Genomic DNA, 14,875 nt, shown 5'->3' with positions numbered 1-14,875 from the left:
GTAATTTGATAAGTAGCCCCACAAAACAGCATACACAGCCAGAATGGAGACCACAATCAGAGTCATCAAAGCAATTTTTCTTCAAATCACTGATTCCCCCCCATTTAAATATGAGCTTTTCCCCATGACTTTGTTTTTTTGCTTCAGGAAATATTTCACAAATATACTCCTTTAAATACATATATAAATATTTCACTTGGTGATGACTCAGTGACACATTCATAAACTTCAGATTAGCAAGTTATTTAAAAAAAATTTAATGGGAAGTGAAGGTTGGTTATGACTATATATACACACAATGCTTCAACAAAGTGAGAGAAATTAAGAGTTAAGCTGCTTCAGAAATCAGAGAAAGCATCATGTTTTCTGGCCATAGTTAGCACTTCCATCACCACCAGAATCTCATCAGTACAACTAGACCCAAGTTCCAAACAAGCAAACAAACAAGCAATTATGTGAAGATGGAGTGAACACTGACCTTAATAAGTGGCTTGTAATATGGAACAGGTTTCAGATTTCACAGCTTTGCCTCCTTGACTTCTCTGCTTTCCTGGCCTACAGGGTCACTTGAGGTTTCACTGCCCTGCTGATGTTAATGGGGAGAAATGTGGGAAGGAATGGTCCTATCCGGAAGTCCGTCGGAATGCTTCACTCACTGAAACAGAGCAACAGGACTTTGAAGAAAAACTTGCAAAGTTTGCAGCTAAATATTACTATGACTTCAAAGAGGTGAGTACAGATCCCTACTGCTTCTCTCCTCTTTCACACCTCTGTCTTTGCTGGGAGCCTGGGTGGCAGTCCGGCTTGGAGCGGAGACCAGCAGAACTGTGAAATTGCCAAGAATGACAGCCAATGGCCGATGTAAGGAAGGCAGTGTCTACACAGACACTGTGTCACCCTAGCTGCACCGACATAAGCCCTATGCCGTTTGTTGAGGTGGTTTTATTATGTCAACATAGCAGGGGAGTTACATCGGCAGGAGGAGCATTTCAGTGTGTACACCTCCACTGTTTTGATGTTCCTGATATTTCTGTGGCAAATAATCAAAAACAGTAAGTGTTTTTGGAGAGAAAATACCCTTTCAGACCTTCATTATAAATCAGTGGTGGGCAAACTACAACCTGCAGGCCACATCCAGCCTGCGGGACCATCCTGCCCGGACCCTCCCCTGCTGTCCCTCCTCCCCTGCAGCCACTCCGGCAGTGTGGCTGGCTCTGGCCGGGCGGTGTGGCTGTGAGCTCCTGCTGCTCTGAGTGGCATGGTAAGGGGGTGGGGAGCGGGGGGGTTGGATAAGGGGCAGGAGGTCTGGGGAGAGCAGTCAGGGGACAGGGGTGTGGATAGGGATCTGGGGGGGCAGTCAGGGGACAGGGAGTAGGGGGGGTAGAATAGGGGGTGGGGTCCTGGGGGGCGGTTTGGGGCATGGGGTCCCAGGAGGGGGCAGTCAGGGGAGAAGGAGTGGGGGGGGGTTGGATGGGTCGGGAGTTCTGAGGGGGGCAGTCAGGGGGCAGGAAGTGGGAGGGGGAAGATAGGGGGCAGGGGCCAGGTTGTTTTGGGAGGCACAACCTTCCCTACCCGGCCCTCCATACAGTTTCGCACCCTGATGTGGCCCTCGGAAGAAGTCAAAAGGGCACACACTCATCTTTACAGGTGATCTGTAAAATGCAAAGGAACTCCAGAAGTGATGTAAATACCATTTTGTGTCACTTTCTTTTTGAAAAGGATGGAGTAACATTCTCACTCATGTCTGAAATTTGTTTTTTCTTTAAGTGTCCCAACTGCAAAAGTTTTGTTGAACGCCAAGATCTGAAAAACCTGAGGGTGGTCTGTATCCTCTGCCATTCGCTGAAGGGGGAAGTCTTTGAGTTCTGCTGGCAGTGCCTGAAGCCCTGGAAAGGTGCTGGAGCACCCTCTGAGAGGTGTGAAAATGAGGGATGCAAGAACCAGTCCCTGGAAGTCTTAGCAAACTGCAAGCTGAAGGATCTTCCAGGAAGTGAAATAAAAAACTGTCCCTCCATCCGTGCTTGTCCCACCTGTGGGCGACTCATTGAGCACATGGAAAAGTGCAAATATATTGTATGTCCACAATGTCAAGTTGAATTTTGTTTCGCTTGCCTTGAAATTGCTCGTAACTGCCAAGCCAGCAAAGGTGGTGCCTATTTTAAATACTGTGCAAAGCCACTAGCTCCAAAACAAACACAAATTCCGGTATGGGCTCAGAAATAAGCAAAATTGTTCCAGCCACACAGGCCAGGGAGATTGGGAAAATGCCCCAGGGTCAGTACCCAGCTCCACGCAGTACTCCCGAATGCTACGTTATCCCTCCTGTCAAATTAAGCTTGATGGACAGATAAGAGATTAATCGAGAGTCAGGACAAGCCTATCCCCTCCAATGACATTTTTTCCAGGAAGGATAGTGTGTGTTGGGGGGATATTATAGGTCTGCTACACCTGATATTTAAGCCATATGTGAAAAAAGAAAATGCTTGTAATCTAAAATGTATATGCTATTTTTGTAGCTTGTTTATGATACTGGAGAACCCATGTAATTAACAGATACTCAGATTTTGCTAGACAGCAAATATAAATTCATAATCATAATTGTATTTCCCCTCTCTACAAGGTGGCTAAGACTGAACCAAACTTGAACAAAACCAAATACAAATGTTTTTGTTTTCATAGGCTTAGGATAAAGAGGTTCGATCTTGGCTTTTAAAGTATTTTGTCTAACTGAATGAAAAACCACTCTTTCTGTGCAGTCCTCCAACCTTCCCCACAGGGACAGGGGCTTGTGAAACATGCCCAGCTTTTCACACACAGTGCTGCAATCTAACACACACAACCTGGAGAGTCCCTCTTGAACCCAGTATTAATCAATCTTACTCTTTTCATGGGTAAGAAAGCTCAGGCTTGCCATTCATTGGGAATAGCGGGGGCTGGTTAAGACATACCAAACATACCAAATTTCTAAATATAACCCATTGTGAAGCTGTGAATAAATTGGTCTATGTACAATGTGTTATGCTGGCCTCACTGTGGAAGTAAACTTATGGGTCTTCTTTATTGCAGTACAGCAAAATTCTCTGTTCAATGTTAGAAGAACGTGGTTCTTAGATATCCACTACTGTCACATTACAGTAGACTCTTCATAGTTAAGACTGTAGTTAGCATTTCACTGCAAGACGGATTCTGATTTGCTTTGAAACTCCAAAAAAACTTTCTTGCTCTCAGATGTTTAGCATTAAAGCTCATTGACAAATTAATTGACTCCTGTTCTGAAAATGTTGAATAAATTGAATTAGATCTCTGAGATTTTAAAATGACGCTTCTAGGAAGTTTTGGTGAAATGTAATGTTTGTGCCCGTCTACTAGCAGAATGCTATCTGCTCATAGTATGCTTGAAATTGTGTGAGGCAAGAGGATATGACTAGAACTGGTCAGCTTTTCTTCTTCCTGTGCAAAATTTCACCACCACAAAAAAATTCATTTTTGTCAACGTTTTCTGCTAAACATTTCATTTTGTGAAAAACTGAAAAATTAAACTTTTGAGGTTTGGGCTGAGAACTTTTTGGTTTTCAGTGAATAAGTTTGTAATTTTCCACACAAAGCAGACACATTCCATGGAAAACCCAGGTTAGTTGAAAACCCAATTTTCTGTCAAAAAACAGTTTTGACTGAGAATTTTTGACCATTCCTAGATAACTCCACACCTGCTCACCATTGCTTTTGGTCCATGTACAGCACTTAGGAACACAGGAGATAAAAGCTATCTACATGCAGAGAGATTGGATTTAGACAATGATTCATGCCACACGGGGATTCTAAGTGCAGGTCTAGTAAAATATTAACGGAACTCTCATTATTTGAAAATTAGAAATGATTCTCTACCGCTGTAGTCTACAGTCAAAAGGACAAACAGGATTTATTCCCATAGTCCTAGAGCCGGCAAAGTCTTTCAAGGGCAAAAACAAAAGATAAGGGGGTGATGCTTTGCTTGTGCAGAGAGCACAAATCTACACATATCAATGACCAATCAAATATACAGTCAGTTCTGATGGATAGTTTTCAAACAATTTTAGAGCTTCTAGGGGCATATGGATTGTATTGTTTATAGCCAATATTAAGTTGCCACTAACTCTTACAGTGTAATGCTCTGTTCACTCCATCCAATTTGTTTAGCTCCCCTTTCAGCAAAGGACTTAAGCTCATGCTTCCTCTTATTTACAAATACTTTAATTCTTCATTTCTTTGCTTTTAAGACATCATATATCTTATATTGCTCAAATATATATCGGATACAGTATAATAAATGTGTGTTTTAGCACAACATTGTTGTCATTTAGTATCCTTAACTTTTTTAAACCGGTTTTGTTTTAAGTAATACAGTAGTGTCACATAACGATTTTTCTCTCTCTTTTTCCGCCCACAAATTGTGCCATTTCCCAAGAAAAAAATAAACTTGATTCAAAGTGGTTATATAATTGTCTTGTAGACTTAACAGGTTTTTAGAGAAATGTGTGAATCTCAGCCAGTTTAGAAATTCAGACACAAAAATACAGAAGTGTCCCAGCCACACTATTATTGACAAAGTGCTACTTTCTCAGTTTTACCATATAATTATGAAATAAATCAACAGGAATATAACTATTGTACTTACATTTCCATGTGTAGCATACAGAGCAGTGTAAACAAGTCATTGTCTGTATGAAATTTTAGCTTGTACTGACTGCGCTCGTGCTTTTTATGGAGCCTGTTGGAAAACAAGGCAAATATCTAGATGAGTGGAGGTACCTCCGGAAGACCTCTGAGTATCCCCAGGGCTACACGTGCCCCTTGTTGAGAACCACTGCTGTAGTGAACGTAGACTCTTTGACCCATGCCGCCGAAGCCTGACCCCTTCTGCCCTGTCTCAGTCCTAGTCTCCACTACACCCGTGGCTCCTCGCCCCCTCTCAGTCTCCTCATTTAGCCAGCTCCAGTTTCCACTCCTGAGGTTTCTGATCCCAATCTCAATCCTCCAGATTCCTCACCCCAGTCCCAGTCTCCCCACCTTGCCATTCCCAGTCCCCAGCTCCTTGTCCCAGTCTTAGCCCAGCCATTTCCAGTTCTCCCCACATATCTCAGCTCCTTGTCCGATCTGCCTCCCCTCCTGGTAGGGTCGCCAGATGTCGATGTTCCCTATAAGCTGTGCAGTCACGCAGCAGGTTCTCAAGGGCCACACAGGCAGGGGGGAGAGGTGCCACTCCTCCGGCCCAGCCTGGCCCACCGGAGCTGCCGGGGAGAGGAGCCCTTCCCTTGGCCCAGCCCAGGCCCGCTGTAGCTGACAGGGACAGGAGCCCCACCCTCAGCCCAGCCCAGCCCAGCCCCGCCATTGCTGATGTGACCGGGGAGAGGTGCCTCTGACCTGGCCCCGAGCTGCTGCAGCAAGAGAGGGGTGGAGGGAGTCCTCTCTTCCCACCGCAGCCCTGGGACAGCCTGCACCGCAAACCCCTCATCCCCTGCACCCTGACCCTTTGTCTCGGCCCTGAGCCCCCTCCCACACCCCAAACTCCTCATTCCCAGCCCCACCCCAGAGTCTGCATCCCCAGCCAGACCCCTCATCCCCTGCGCCTCAACCCTCTGCCCCAGCCCCCTCCCACACTCTGAACCCCTCGGCCCCACCCCCACCACATGAATTTTGTTATGGGCACTGATATGAAGGTGATGAGTCACACATCGCCTCCATATTGTGCACATAACAAAATTCATTCCACAAATGGACATAAAAACTTAGAAGGAACACTGCCAGATGTCTCAATTTTTTTGGGAACACCCCGATATTAGAGGCTTTGTCTTATATAGGCAACTATACCCCCCACCCTCCCAAAAAGTGTGCTGATTTTTCACACACACTTGCTTTCTGGTCACCCTCCCTCCTCCAGTTCTTTCCCCCCTGCCCAATCCCCTCACCACCACTTCCCTCCCTGGCTCCCAGACCGAGTCTTGTTGCCCAACCACTCCCCATCTCTGCCCCTAACTCCAGTCGCTGCCAGCCTCCCATCCCATTTCTTGGCAAATCAGCAGAGATCCCGACTGTGCCTTTCTCAGGCTTGCTCAGAGGTGTAAATATCAGTTTCTACAGAACTTGCTGCTAATGGACCACAGATGAGTCTCCAGTTGGGACAGGGGCACTATCTGAGGGCAGGGGACAATACCAGGCTATACAGGAGCCAGCATTTTGGTGAGATTAGGATCCACTGATCATCACTCCCTTTTAAGAGCCATAACCATAGCCCTGTGAGGATGCCTGTTCTCAGACGTGTGCGCACTCACTAGCAGTCGGTGTGGAGTCCCCACAGGTGGACATTCTGTGGTCCCATCGTCTCGCTGGGCTAGCGTGCACACACAGAGGCATAACTCCAACACTGCTCACTGATGGCACCTTGTCAAGGTTCCTTCCCCACTCTGAACTCTAGGGTACAGATGTGGGGACCTGCATGAAAACCTCCTAAGCTTATTTTTACCAGCTTAGGTTAAAACTTTCCCAAGGTACAAACTATTTTCCTTTTCCCCTTGGACTTTATTGCTGCCACCACCAAGCATCTAACAGATATAAAACTGGGAAAGAGCCTGTTTGGAAACGTCTTTCCCCCAAAAATCCTCCCAAACCCTACACCCCCTTTCCTGGGGAAGGTTTGATAAAAATCCTCACCAATTTGCATAGGTGACCACAGACCCAAACCCTTAGAACTTAAGAACAATGAAAAAGCATTCAGGTTCTTAAAAGAAGAATTTTAATAGAAGAAAAAGTAAAAGAATCACCTCTGTAAAATCAGGATGGTAAATACCCTACAGGGTAATTAGATTCAAAACATAGAGAATCCCTCTAGGCAAAACCTTAAGTTACAAAAAGACACAAAAACGGGAATATCCATTCCATTCAGCACAGCTTATTTCCTCAGCCATTTAAACAAACAGAATCTAACGCATATCTAGCTAGATTACTTACTAAGTTCTAAGACTCCATTCCTTTTCTATTCCCGGCAAAAGCATCACACAGACAGAGAGAGCCTTTGTTTCTCCCTCCCCCCAGCTTTTGAAAGTATCTTCTCTCCTCATTGGTCATTTTGGTCAGGTGCCAGGAAGGTTATCCTAGCTTCTTAACCCTTTATAGGTGAAAGTGTTTTTCCTCTGGCCAGGAGGGATTTTCAAGGTGTTTACCCTTCCCTTTATATTTATGATTCATCTGTGTTCGTAGGTGCAGACTCAATGGTTGCTCTGGGGCTCAAGCATCCCCCAAAAAATAAATAGGGGGTGCTCAGCACCCACAAGTCACCAGAATGTGGCAGGAGCATGTACATTGTGCACAGTGAAACCAGAAGGCGGAAAGCACCCACCGGCAAAAATAGAACTCAGCACCTGTGCTAATCTTCATTTCCCAAATGCTGGAAAAACAGAAGAGGGGTGTGAAGGTCTGGGTTTTTCAGTGCCACGGAGCTTTAGGGATGTGTACAACCCAAAGTTTGCCATGTTTGCACGGTGTTTACCTCAGATCCTCACTACAGCAAACCTGCCAACCTTAACAGAGCAAAAACCAGTCTGCCTAAAATGCACGTACAGGTGTGTGAGGTGTGCTGGGGTGTGACACAGGGAGAGCAAGAGCTGCGTGGGCAGGAGGTTTGGAGGTACAAAAGCTGACTGGACTGAGGGGGAAATGGGCCAAGGTGGGGAAAGTGATTAAGTGTGGAAGGGGGGAGGCCAGAACTGACTGTACTGAGAGCTGAAAATAGACTGATTATGTGCAAAGGGCATGGGTCCTCTACCCCCTCTGCACCTCTTTCCCTGCTCACCCCCCTCTACATCGGTCTTTGTCCTCTTAGCCATCTATGCCCCAGCTACTGCCTCTCTCTACCTCCTGCTCTTGCCAGCTCCCTCCAGCCTCTCTTCCCACCCCCTTGTCTCTGACCCACAAAACCATTTTACTTTCTCCATCTCCAACATTTCACCCTGCCCCTCCAACCAAATCCCCAGCATTCGTCTCTCTCCCCCCTGCCACTTTTCACACCGCACCTAGCTCATCACCCTGCTCCTGTCTCTTACACACAACACACTCGATAATACAACCCAAAATGTATCCGTGCTCTCGGTGCAAGACAGGAAATGGGGAGGCACTTCTGAAACGTTGAGACACCACTGTGAGAGGACACGCGAGCTCCCTGTTCAGGTCTATGCTGAGCTGCTGTACCAGCCAGGTGGACATGAGACAGATCTAGACTTTTAAATGCCTCAGATTGTCCAATATGGATACAACGGATGAGGAATCAGGCATTAGGCCCTTTTCTTTGGCCTGAACAGAGAATCTCTTCCACTTTTGGATACAGACTTTTAAAGAGGACGTTTTTTCTAGATAATAAAAGAATTGCCCGGGCTTGAGAAGACCAGGTTAGGACAATGGACATGAGCATTTTATAATTCATGCTGCTAGCCAGGGAGACTCCAGAGAGGAATGGAGAACCAGGCTTCCCCCGAATTCGGGGAAAAGGCCTGAGACAGAAACAGACACCATGGAGCTTTCTGAGAAAAACAGATGCAACTCCAGAGGATCAATGACCTATGCACTGAGAGAGACAGCACCACAATTAGACCCTGTTTTATTGCACCTCAGAACAGCCCCCTGCTTGCCAAACTTGTTGGCTTGGCTCACTGGGGACCCAAGGTAGAAACATCAGAGCAAATGGCCCCTGCATTGTCCTTTAAGTGTTGGTAGCTGGGTGACTATCTGAAGCCATTGTTTTTTGACGTGCAGACACCCTCTTCCTGGATTAACCCCATTTATTCATGCAGTAACACACCCCTTCACAATGATCAGACAAACATAGGTAAGCCAGGATACCCCACGGCTACTGAGGCACTGGGGAAAGGATCTCAGGGGCAGAGCGCATCTGCATAGATGCACCTACTCTGCCTCGGCAGTCAGCAGACAGCCCTGCTTTGCCACAGTGAGGGGGGCCAATGGGAAATGGGAGCGGGGAAACCACAGGTGGGTGAATATCTGGTTTTTGACTGAGAGAAATGCAGTTTATCTGGTGCGTTTAGCGGCGGGGGGTTTGGTATTCAAATGGCACAAAGGCAAGCGTGAGGTATGCGTGCTATAGGGCACATTTGGGTTTTAAATGCTCAGTACAAGCCCCTGGGCATTCTGAAGGAAAAGCTACTGTGGTTACTTTGCAAACATGAACCCTGCATAGCCCCAATGAGCCCACAGAAACCCCCCTGAGCGTCCCAGGAAGCTTGGCCTTGGCCTGGATAATTGCATTTGTGGGCCTCCGCCCTTGGGGCTGTGTCACAGGCCGGGGAACTCCAGGCTTCCGCCCGTCTCTCTACAGGCGTGTCCAAAATTAATGTTTGTTCATGGTGTCACCGTTCTGATAAACAGCTCTAATTCCTAGAAACGCTGCCCCAGCCAGCGGTGAAAATGAAACTTAAAACTTACTTTCATTTTTCTCTTTTTGTATTCGTAGATTAGATCTCCCCTGCCACGGTTCACCAACCAGAGCTGCATCAGGAAGAAAACAACTGGCTGTAATCAAGCACCGCTGCCTGTAGCCATGTTGCAATTTGTTTTTTTAAAAATGAGCTTTTATTCCCTAGGCCACTTTAGCAAACTCATGGAGTCCTTAGGCAAAGCTCCTCGGAAGCCAATAGGTTATTTTTGCCTGAATACAGAGTGTAGGATTTGTCCCTGAGTGAGAAAGGCTTGGCAGGGACAACAGTCACATTAAAAACTGATTATCTTACTTTCATTTGCAGGGGCTCAGGGCACCAGTTTCTAAAGATTGAGGGGGCAGCTGGGACAGCAGAGGAGGGAAAGACACCAGAGGCTCAAGCCTTGTCCACACTGCACAGCTGTGTCCGCAAAAGGCAGCTTTTGCCGACAAAACGGTGGAGGTGGACACGTTGCAAAGCTCCTTTTGGAGGCAAAACTCTGCTGTTTTCTGACAAAATAAAACTACCTCGAGGAGAGGCATCGAGCTTTTTGAGGCAAAGTCAAAGCAACAAAGCGTCAGCGTAGACACTGCCATTTGTTATATCGCCAGAACTGGCCTCCCTCAGTATCCCACAATGCCCACCGTGACCGCCCTGCTCAGTGTTTTGAGCTCAGCTGCCCGGCAGGCATGCGCCCCTCCTTACGTAGGCGGGGTACGCTGTGCCTTCCCAAACAGCCTAGCGTGGCCCTGCCCACACTCCTCCCCTGGGCCAGGCCCCCTCCTGCAGTTCCCAGAGCGCTCTGCCTTGGTGAGCCCAGGATGGCTGGGGCTGGCTGGCCTGCCTCCCGCAGGGAGTCAGAGCGGCTGGTGCTGGGGCCATGCCACCCGGAGGCTGGCTGCGCCGCCCAGAGCACCGAGCCTGGGGCCTCACCCCCTGGTCGTCCGGCGCTGGGGCCAGGGGCTGTGGTGGGGGTGCTCTGAGCTCCTGCAGGGGAGGGGGGACAGAAGGGGGGGCATATGGGGCAGGGCCTTGGGCACAAGGGGAGGGGCTGGGGGCTAGCTTTCCCCAACGGCCTTGTCACCGGCCGCCCATGAGCTCGTTTCTATTTTCCGCTGTCCTGCAAAATGCTGTTCAGAACGGAGAGGGGTTTTGGTCACACTGCTTTGTCATTTTGTGGAAAAAGTCCGAAGAGCTTAAGACCATTTGGCTCAGCAGAGTCCTTACTTTTGCAAAACAAGGTCCTGCTGTCTTGTTAATACCAGCTCAAACCAAACCCATGCTCACGCCAATCTCAGCTAACAGCTAAAATCATATTGAAGCCTTTCACCAGTGTTAAACCTGTATCTACAGCATCACCCAGCTCTCCCCCCAAGGCCAGGCCCAAGAGAGCTGCCCCAGCATCCACCCCAATGACTGCTCTGGAAGACATTTCTTAACGGCTGTTTTTACGGCTCAGTAATGCAGCCGTTGTTCCTTTAAAAATGCATCACAAACAGTGAAAGCGAAAGCTTCCGAGACTTGGTGGTGAGGAGAAGGGAATGCACTGGCTCAGTTGCCAGCTGACCGTGACAGGGAGAGACACTGCCCCCCTAGTCCAAACAGTGCCCCCACTACAGGTACCCCCGCCAGCACCCCCCAAGTACCCTCTGCACACACACACTCCTCCGGCTGCCCCAGACACCCCTCCAGCACCCCTAAATACCCCTCCAGCACCCCCCGGGTACCCTCTCAGTACACACACCTCTCCCGCTCCCCCACATACCCTGCTAGCACCCCCAGGTACCCTTCGCAGTACACACACACCCCTCCAGTACCCCCAAATGCCCCCTCCAGCACCCCCTTTCAGTATACACACTCCCCTCCAGCACCCCCAAATACTCCAACAGCCCCCAGGTACCCCTCTCAGTACGCAGACACCCCCACCAGCACCCCCAACTGTCCCGCCTCCCCCAACCCCACCCCCTTTTTGGGAATCTGAAATATGTCCTCCCTAGGCGAGGTAGAGAGAGGTGGAACCAGAGCGATTGTGGGGTGCTGGCTAGGAAAGTGGGAGCCAGAGATGGACTGTGGGGTGAGGGGGGAAATGGAGCGCAAAGGAAGGGAGAGAGGTTCCAGGAGCCGGCAGAGGAAGATCAGGGCCAGAGAGAGGCAGGATTGACTGATGCAGTTATTCCTCTGTATGGATTTTAGGGTGGGGCTAACGTCAGGCTTATACCAGCAATTCACTTGCAACCTTCACTGCCGTGCGCTGGCCACCACGCCATAATATCTAAACTAGTGGAGGTTTGGCAATTGCTAGCCCTTGTGGTTGCAAAGCTAATCTTACAGCCAGAACCACGTTCAAACTAGTCCGGTGTTGTCTTCAGCAGACAGCCTGAAATTACAGCTGGGAGGCGTTAACTCCCCTCCCTCCTGCGAATCATATCAGAGCGTTCAAATGTCATCGTTAAACTGTAGCATTAACATCAGCACTAATTAGTTCAGTGCTGAATTTTTGTGGCTGATGGGAAGCAGTGAAGCCGAGTTCTGAGGCTGCTTCTTTGTCAGCTCCTGTTGGCTTCAGTTTCTTTAGTCCCTGGGGTTGTCTACCCCCACCCTCTCACCCCGGGGATCATTATTGTTAACAATAAACCACCGCCACCTCCCCCATATTACCCTAACGTCTTCTGTATAGTCAGGTTTCCTCCCTCCAGACCCCTTAGAATGATAGACTCATAGAAGATTACGTTGGAAAAGACCTCAGCAGGTCATCCAGTCCAACCCCCTGCTCAGAGCACCTGGCTTGCACAAACATTGATTGTTTCTCACATGTACACCCTTTGCCTCTTGTCATAAATATAAAGGGAAGGGTAAACACCTTTAAAATCCCTCCTGGCCAGAGGAAAAATCCTTTCACCTGTAAAGGGTTAAGAAGATAGGATAAACTCCCTGGCACCTGACCAAAATGACCAATGAGGAGAGAAGATACTTTCAAAAGCTGGGGGGAGGGAGAAACAACACCTCTCTCTCTGTCTGCGTGATGCTTTTGCCGGGGACAGAACAGGAATGGAGTCTTAGAACTTAGTAAGTAATCTAGCTAGATATGTGTTAGATTCTGATTCCTTTAAATGCCTGAGAAAAGAAGCTGTGCTGAATAGAATGGATATTTCTGTCTGTGTGTCTTTTTGTAACTTAAGGTTTTGCCTAGAGGGATTCTCTATGTTTTGAATCTAATTACCCTGTAGGGTATTTACCATCCTGATTTTACAGAGGTGATTCTTTTTTACTTCTATTAAAATTCTTCTTTTAAGAACCTGATTGCTTTTTCATTGTTCTTAAGATCCAAGGGTTTGGGTCTGTGGTCACCTATGCAAATTGGTGAGGATTTTTACCAAACCTTCCCCAGGAAGTGGGGTGCAAGCGTTGGGAGGATTTTGGGGGGGAAAGACATTTCCAAACAACGCTTTCCTAATAAAATAAACCCGGAAAAATGTTTGGTGGTGGCAGTGGAAGTCCAAGGGCAAAAGGTAAAATAGTTTGTACCTCGGGGAAGTTTTAACCTAAGCTGGTAAAAGTAAGCTTAGGAGGTTTTCATGCAGGTCCCCACATCTGTACCCTAGAGTTCAGAGTGGGGAAGGAACCTTGACACCTCTGTAAACAGCTGGCCTGATGATTCCATAGTCCTGCACGACTCCCTCTGAAGCCGAGATTTTTAGAGCTCATGTGTGCCTGAAACACACCTTTTCCAAGACTGGTTTGTACTGCAATTTGAAAATGGATCGACTGTGCGTGTAATGGTAACAGTGCCTCCCAGTGGACAGTCTGATTAATTTCATATTAGATATTCCTATAGAAACAGCTCACACATTAGACTGATGTTTTCCCTGCCACATTTTCTATCCTTATCTGTAAAGAGGGAGCTGGCCTTCCCTCTACCAAGAAGGCACACATCACTTTATCAATACCTTCCTTGCAACGGGGAGCACAGGGCAAGCTCCATGCAGCTCATGCAGATCCCAGAATGCTGTAGAGACAAAGCCAGATATCCCTGGCTTTATTATAATCTGTTGAATTATGACAAAATCCACATGACAGATTAGCTCTGGAGAAGGTTAAAAGAATGAAGAGACTGAACAGCAATTTAGAAGTACCTTAGCATAGAGAAATCAGGACACTAAGGCCAGATTCAGTTATGAAGGACAGGATTAAGATGTAGCCATGACTTGTGAGAGTGTTCGGAGGGTGGGGAGGGGTGAGCATTACAGGAGTGCATGTCAGTTAGATAGGGGAATGGTGGTTGTGATTACAACTTGAATACATTTCATTCAGACTGTAAAAGGAAACCCTGGGCTGAATAGGAAGTGAATAAAGACCAGGAGCTGAGAACATTGAAGGATTTTTCAGTGATGGTCATTTTCCCAAGGGGAATCAAATTCATCCTCCTGCCCTGCCCCAACACACAATCATCTGGCTAGGCTGAAAGCACGAGAGCAGTTTGGGTACTCTAAAGCCCGTCCCATTGTCCTTTTGTACACTAGGTATTCCCTAAAACGTATCCCAAAAACCTCCAGCCCCAGACAGAACTTTGACTTAGGAAACTCACAAGGCTCTGTACTAGATGCACAAGGGAAGACTCATCAGCAGGTTGGGAAATGGGGGAGAGGGGCAATTTCCAACACCCTTCTTGGGCTTCCTTTTTCATTCTACTAGTTCTAGAAAGAGAAGTCAAGAACAATCCCCTTGGACTAATACTAATGATCATTTACTATATGAAGCGCTTTACGAATGCTTGTCACTGCCCTCCAAGGTCTTTGTTATGGTGCAAGGAGACCAGAGGCCAAGTGACCAGCTCAGCTTTACAGAGGAGGAGCAGGAGTGTTGAGTGCGGCTGGAAGACTTGCTATTTAAAGAAACAAGAGCTACTTTGAAAAAAAGTCTTGATATTTTATCATTAAGGAGGCACAAAATGAACCCACCAGCCCTCTACCAAGAGGATGGATGGGAATTTAGGAACTTTAATGAGACTAACTGGGAAACACACTTCTCTAGGACCTGAAAGCCCATAGTAGGCTTGAGTGTGGGTGAGCATACACCACGGGCTGCTTAGATTAATTATGTCACGGCAGTGATGACATAGGCCTTATAGCACTGAAATGCCTGAACTTCTTGTCTTTCCTGAGTGGCACAGACATTATGTCACACTGCTTAGTGGACACAGCATTCCGACAGCGGTCAGGCCAGTGCCAAACACCGAGAGAATAGAACCCCTTTACTCCCACGTGAGAGTCCTGTTTACACATCTCTGGCATGCCAGGGTACAATCCAGGCTAATGAGCAGCTCTGTCACCCACCGGCCCTGCAGCCTTGGGTGTCTTACAAAGTCTCGCTGAAATAATTCCCACCTGGGCCACTCACAAACAGCCTAAGAGCAT

Source organism: Natator depressus, chromosome 6 (assembly GCF_965152275.1).
Source record: "Natator depressus isolate rNatDep1 chromosome 6, rNatDep2.hap1, whole genome shotgun sequence".
NCBI classification, from domain to species: domain Eukaryota; kingdom Metazoa; phylum Chordata; order Testudines; family Cheloniidae; genus Natator; species Natator depressus.
This window is presented reverse-complemented; position numbering follows the sequence as displayed.